This window comes from Peromyscus leucopus, chromosome 15 (assembly GCF_004664715.2).
Source record: "Peromyscus leucopus breed LL Stock chromosome 15, UCI_PerLeu_2.1, whole genome shotgun sequence".
NCBI classification, from domain to species: Eukaryota; Metazoa; Chordata; class Mammalia; order Rodentia; family Cricetidae; genus Peromyscus; species Peromyscus leucopus.
Window position 1 is genome coordinate 4,053,909 of NC_051076.1, and position 7,252 is coordinate 4,061,160.

Consider the following 7,252-nt stretch of genomic DNA (forward strand, 5'->3'; position numbering starts at 1 on the left):
AGATGACACACACTCCACATGACATTGCTCAGGAAAGGCAGTGCTGTTACTACACACAACATACCAGCTCACCAGTGTGCTAGCAAACCCAGCCTCCTGGTCAAAGAATGCTCCATCCCCAGAGCCTAGCAGATTTTCAGGTGCTGCCCCTGCTCACAGAGGTGGGTGACCCTGGCTCTGAGGTCCAGCACCGCTGCTCCATGAAATATTCAAGGCGATGGTATCTGTTGACAGTCATTAGCTCTGCCTCACATTCTGCTCGCCACAGAGGAGATTCATTAATATTTATTCATCTTGATTTGCTTTGTTTTTCTCGCTTTTTTTTTTCAAATCCCATTTCAGGATTTATGGAATAATTTTGTGGAATGTGTAACTCGTGCACTGTGGATTTGGGCAGCTTGAGTCGCCTGCAGCAAAATCCTTCCAGGGATGATAGGGTCAGAGCTATTACACATCCAGCCAGCCTCTGTTTAATAAAAAGCCCGTACAAAGGCTTTTAAAAAAGTCCCTGTGAACCACTGTGCAAGCTCACAGCGGCTGTGAGAACCACCCTGCAAATGTCCAATAGTCTCATAAGGTTTCTTCCTGGGTGCCAGGGTCCCTGCCTGTCATAGCAGGCCATCCTGTCAGCTTACATACAGCTTGATAAGAGGCCTCCTTGGCTTTGTTTGCTGTCAAGACCAGCCAGCTGGGCAGGTGCAGGCAGAGACTGGCACCGGATTCGGACAGACCGTTTGCTTTTTCTTCTAGCCTACTCAGAATCTAGCAGCTCTGAAACCACAACTGAAGCCTTATGTGGGGCCAGCATCCTGGAGGCCAGCTTGCCACGTGGTTAAGAATCTTCCCCAGAGCTGCCCACCCCTTTCTTGGCTGAACTGCTCCTTCCCAAGAGCCAGCTCTGCTACCCATTATCAAGTGGTACCCTGGCTGACTTCCAACACACTGTGGGTCACTGGAGGTGAATGGGAAAAAGGATACATCTAGCAACAGGACATGAACCATCATCCAGTTCTTGTTCATCTCTGGGTTCTGGATGTGCTTCAGGCAGCCCAAACCAGGGTGAGGTCAGCAGAAGGAAGGTCAACTTGAGGTCCGATGGTACACACCAAAAGATGCAGTGAGGTTTCTCTAGCACTTATGGGGCCGGGGTATTGCTGACAAAAATAAAACCTAAAGATATGTGTATCCGACATGTGATTGTTTTTGTTCGTGTTTGTTTTGTTTTTGTTGTTGTTTGTTTTGTTTTGTTTTGTTTTGTTTTTTTAAGAAGACAGAGTTTCTCTGTGTAGCCCTGGCATTCTTGGAACTCCCTTTATAGACCAGGGCTGCCTCTGCTGGGATTAAATGCTTTTATTCTCTATTCTCACATAAGAAAGGGAGACAGCTTACTCTGTGTTTTATTCAGTTTTGTTTGTTTGTTTGTTTGTTTGAGACAGGTAAATTGACAGGAAGTTTCAGACACAGTGAGACCTCCAGAATACTTGAAGCTTGAGAATGGAAAAAGAGTACAAATGGTCATCAATCCCAGAAGTTGCAGATATTTGCACTGGGGACTTGGAAACCCAGTACCTTCCTTTGTCATTGGAGGTGAGGGTGAGAAACAAGGTTGGCTGCTGATTGACTCATGTCCACGCAAGGTTTGCTTTTTAAAACAGTAGTGTCATTGCACCCTTCTAAAACATGGAAGGTGAGTCCGCAAACCCTTGTCTTGCAAACATGAATTCAATCCCTAGAGCTCACACAAAATATTAAGTTTGGTGAATACATGAGATCCCAGTACCAGGAAGGCAGGAGGACCCTTGGGGATCACTGGCTAACCTTGCAGAGTCAGGGAGTTCCAGATCAGTGACATACCCTGTCTCAAAAAACAAAGTAGATGACAGAGAGATGACCCCTAAGGTTCATTTCTGATCTCTCTGGGCACAGGCATGCCTACACACACACACACACACACACACACACACACACACACACACACACACACTATGCATGAGTGAGTGCATATATCCATGCACAAAACCCAAAAGGATCTTGAGCCAGATGTGCCTGAAGACACTTCCTGGGAAGGGATCCTCAAACCCAAGGCAGAGATAAGCCCAGAATGAGAACTAGGATTTTCTACCCATCTTGCATTCTTGGGCCTGGCAGGTGGGCACATAGAAGGAATGTCCCAGTTCTGCTTCACAAGCAAGTTTTCATCTAGTTCTAATAAAGAATATTCAGGTCTTTATGTCTGTGGGTTCCTTACTCAAGGATCTCACCAAACACAGCTTGACAGTGTCAAACAAAAGCAGCTGCATTTTCAGTGCACGTTTATAGGTGCTTTTCTTGTTGCTATTCCCTGAACAATACAGTGCGACAACTACTTCATGGCATTTATGTGGTATTAGGAATTAATAGTAAAGTAGAGATGATTTAGGTGTGTGGGAGGCTGTGTGGAAGCTGCAGGCAAACAATTGCACTGTTTCATATCAGGGACTTGAGCACCTGCATGTTTTTGTATTATTCCAGGTCCCAGAACCAACTTCCTCACAGACACCAAGGGCCAACTGTGTTTCCTATTTGGTGTAAGAGTTCCCGTGAAGGATCAGAGACATGCCACAGGCTTCTTATTGTAAGAGAATTTCATGGCTCATTGAGACTACAAGGCCACCGTCAGTGAAGCAGTGAGCAATGATGGCATCTTATCACATAATACCTGAGTAAGATCTCAAGTGAGATGGGATTAGAGAGAAGCAGACCACAGAGAAGCCTGGAGTGTGCAAAAGATGCTTTGTGCCAGGGCAACGCTTGACTTCAGTCATGCAGGGCTGACCAAGGATGGAGGGAGAGGAGAAGTGTATTTAATTTCTGTCAACATGTTAGGACACTGTAAGGTGAAGATACCCTTTCATTCAATGTAGAATTTCTCAAGCTCACATGCTGATTTTCTCCTTCCTCAGGATGTTTTGCTGTTGTTGTTTGTTTTTTTAATGTATATGAATATTTTAGTGTGCCTTGTACATATGAGCCCTGAGTTCCATCCTGGCACTGCATAAACCATGCATGGTGCCGCAGACCTGTAACCCTAGCACCTAGAGTAGAGGTAGGAAGTTCAAGGTCATCCTTGACTACAAAACAAGTTTAACCTCAGGTGTCATTTCTCGGGGCTTCTATGTCCTCTGAGACTGAGTCTTGCCAATTAGCCTAGATTGGCTAGCCAACAAGCTCTAAAGTCCCTTCTATCTCTGTCTCCAGAGCTGGGATTATAGGCATGGGCTACCATGATAAGCATTTCTTAGGTGGGGCCTTGGGATCAAACTGTGGCCCTCACGCTTGTGTGATAAGCACTTTACCAATTAGTCATCTCCCTGGCACCCCCCTCCCCATTCACACATACACCACTCCTATTTTTTGCAATATCTATTATCAAACTGGAAAGTCATATCAGTTGTTCCCCATTGGCAGCTGATTAGGTGATGACAAGGGTTACATCAAGATGTGACAAGAGAAGACAAAGCAAGGTAAGATGCACCACATCAGTAGCCAAGCCCCTGGACACTAGCAAGTTCTCAACAGGGAGCAGCTGCTCCCCCACCCCGGCTCAAGTGCTTCAGGAAGCTCTGGATTCTGGCTTCAACTTGAACTGGAGGGAAATAGGACCCACTGACATCTCAGTACAGTGAAAGCTGCCATTGACATTTGTCTGGTGGGGGTGGCAAGGTAGGCTAGATGGAGGACAGTCTGATACTCAAAGCACAGGAAGAAGTTATCAATAGAAGTTGCAGGATCCCTTAAGCCTATGTACCTGACTTTCCAGAGATGAGGCAGGAGAAAGTCAAGGACCAAGTCACAACTGCTTCTCTGCTTCTGCCACTAGACAGCAATTGTGCCCTGTAGTGGCCCAGAAAACATGACTCCTTCTCTGATATGAGGAGTCACATCCTCCAGGGACCGTATTGCGATTCCATAGAAATTGTGCTGTTTCACAGATGTCAGCAAGTCAAATCAGGGCACTGTCAGTGAGTCGTGGATTGTAAAGCACAGGCAAGGTTGTGTATCTTGTCATGGCCCACCACAGCTCCTGGGTCCTCACCTTCCTATCTCACTACTCATGTGCCCTCTTGGAATACTGCAGCTCATTCTCCTTATACTTTAACCAGCCACCAAGGCAGAGGGACAGGCAGGCATGTGTCTCTGTACTCTGGGTCTCCCTCCTCCTCTCTTCTTCTCTTTGCTTTTATCATACTGACTTTCAAGTCACATTTACTGATTATTTGCTTTTGACTCATTGCTTTGTTGTGTGCTTTGTTTTTATTTGTATACAAAACTATGGCATGTTCACAATATGCTAGAAATTTATGCTATAGACTCATCAAATATTAACTCAAGCTTCTCCAGTAAAATAGTTACTAATATTGTTTCCATTTTACAGATCAATACTGAGGCACGGAAAGGCAAAGAAACTTGCTGGCTCTCACTAGGGACTGTCAGGGATCCAACTTTGCTGCCAATGCTTGGACCTGTCTTATTTCACACACACTTTATGCTTTGGGCATTACATCAATCACACAGCAGGAGTATTATTATGGTAGAAAAATCGGGGTTTAGAGAAATGGTGACTTGCCTAAGTCACACAGCAGGAAGGGAACACAGCTAATCATAAATTTAAATATAGGTCTATTTCTCATTTTCAAGGACCTGCTCTGACCTTCTGGCTAGTCCTGCATAGAGGAGAAAGGTTGTGCTGAATAGCTGGCCTATGGCAATTGAGGCCCAGACTATCCTTCCAGAGTTGAACTCCGCCTTTGGTGCCAGTGAGATGGACAGAGACTGGAGGCACGGAGAGGAGGAAGGCACCTGGAGGCCCTGCAGGGTATGTTTGCTGCTAGCTTCTAAGAATGCCTGTCTAGAACTGACTGCTGTCCACTCTCTGATGAGAAAGACCTCCCAGGGGGTGGGGGAGACAGTCTGCGGGCCTGCTCCATGTTTTGAGTTGAACATGTGTGCAAATCTTGGTGCTCTTTTAAATGCAAGTTCTGATGCCGTGGGTCTGAGCCAGGCATTTCTAATGAGCTGGCAGATGATGCCCTGAGGCCAGGTCATGAGACCACACTTACCGGGTCTCCTAGAATTCTACCCTTTGGGTCTTGGGCCTTTTCTTGCATAGATCAGTGGTTGTGCTCCCCAGAAGTCTCCTCTGCAGCCACATGATTGCAGTGGAATTCCAGAGGGTAGGAGGCAGGGGAATGAATAAAGCCACTGGCATTTACGCTGCTTATTTTCTTTGACACTCCCTCCCCTTTGCTAAAGCCTAAAGGCAAGGCCCTGGCATCCTGCAAGATTGCCAGAGACACTCTCTACCAAGCCCTCTGGACAAGGTCAAGTCCCTAAGCACCATTTCCATAGCAACACTTTGCAATTTGTCTCTCACCACCACTTCCCTGTTTGAGCTCACATTAGGTTTATTCTTCAGTAGCCTCATGAACATATGCTCGCCCTCTCTCATGAAAAAGCAGGAGCCCCTTGCTTCTTCATCCTCATCCCTAGAGGGTACCTTGGATGCAGAGTGTACTCCAAACTTACAAATGAAATTGTGAGTGACACAAGACCTCCTTCACATGTTTACTTCCGTAGAGACTCCTTTGGACGGATGTTTGGCAATGGCTTCAAGTGTTAGGTAAACACTTTAAATTTACTTCTTAGCTCAGCAGTTAACTCCAGTGGGCAAAATTTTGGGGGAGAGAATGTAAGAAGGGCTGGCTGAACCATGTTTCTGAGGTGCAGGGAAAAGCTGGGGGGACCTACGAATTAACTTGAGGAGCAGGAGCAGGAATCTGAAGCTTGTAGCCAGGAAGGACTCCTTGGCTGTAGCTGACTCTCCCTCAGCTTCTCGCAGGTCATGTGTCAAGCTTAGCAACTTCAGTAATGTGCTGCTCCCACACCTCTTTTACTCTAAGCCTGTGATCTCAGATTCCCAACAGCATTTATCAAATCCATGGAAATATCCCCCTTCTGTCCCCTGCAGGGGAGGTTTCACTAGGGGAGGGGGAGAGCTAATAAGTTTTCTTGCTGGCTAATCAGTTGCCTGAGGCAAACACCAGCAACTCTGGGCTTGCTTGCATGAAACAGGCAGTGAATGATGCTGGAACCTGGGTGCTTTGCAAGGCAGAGCCCAGAATGCAAGTGACACATTACATTCATGCTCTGCCACTGGGTGTTGTTTCTCTGGGACTCCTGGGAGCTTACATGCATCAAGCTCTGAACTTTAAAGGAACCCAAACTTCCTCTATTTCTTTAATCCTCAAACACAATCAGTTTAGGGAGTATGCTGCTCAGACTTCATGGTTTCCCTCTGTCTATCTCTTTGTAAGGTGTAGACATCTGCAGGGGTATGGGACTTTGTGTCCACTGGTCAGACTTTTCAGCTTCAACTTTGGCAACATTCTCTACTGCAATGGACACTGGGAAAATCCAGTTTCTCATGGTGGTGATGGGGCTTGGGAAACTGTCTCTTCTTTTGGAGTTGACATTTTCGTAGCATGCAATGCTTGAGACCTCCAGACCATATTATAAAAAAGAGACCTTTTCAAGCTGGGCTGCATCACCTTTACTCCCTAGGCCCCTGATGCTATTCCTCTGGGCTTCACAGCCAGCTGCCTCCCCATCAGCAGCCTGCGTTGGATCTCTTTTGCAGGTACTCAGTTCATGTGTGGCTTCTGAAGATCCCTCAGTATTTATCTCCTTCCAGATTTCCATTCTGATGAAGGCTGTGTCGGAGAGTTCTAGAGAACAGATGGGAGGCTGTCATTACACGTTACTGATGCGCAGAGCAGCTTTGGCTCCATGTGTGCCAGAGCTCACAGCCACACTCGTAATTCTTCCTCTGTTCCCTGGCCCCAGCCAGGAGCACAGCCAGTTTTGGCAAGAAGAGAGAGTATGTTCTTTCTAGGGCATTTATATAAAACATGCTAGGATTGACGAGAGGCTGGGGAGTAAATCTTTTCTTCTTTTATTAGCAGAGAAAATACTATGCTTCTCCTAGTCCCTCATGGGATCTAAAATTAGAAGTCAATAATCCATTGGCCTACCATAAGCACCACTGTGAGCTAATCCCGGGACCTTCTGGAGATGCTTTCTTTGCTGGTCTCAGAGCTCCCCAACAGCCAAGCTTTTCAAAGAGCATCCTAGTAGCTATGGAATCAACACTAGCACAGGAGCTGGCATTGACTTCCTTTGTTTGACCTTGGACACAAATACTGGCTGAAGGGGG

The 7,252-nt window shown here is 46.4% G+C and overlaps 1 long non-coding RNA gene across 1 annotated transcript; it reads left to right on the forward strand.

The window, feature by feature from the left end:
• The first annotated feature begins 1,160 nt into the window (after nucleotides 1-1,160).
• On the forward strand, nucleotides 1,161-6,699 carry LOC114702384. The gene is made up of 3 exons (XR_003735981.2): nucleotides 1,161-1,587; nucleotides 2,512-2,614; nucleotides 4,678-6,699. It is a non-coding gene; the product is annotated as an uncharacterized LOC114702384 (long non-coding RNA).
• Nucleotides 6,700-7,252: the final 553 nt, after the last annotated feature.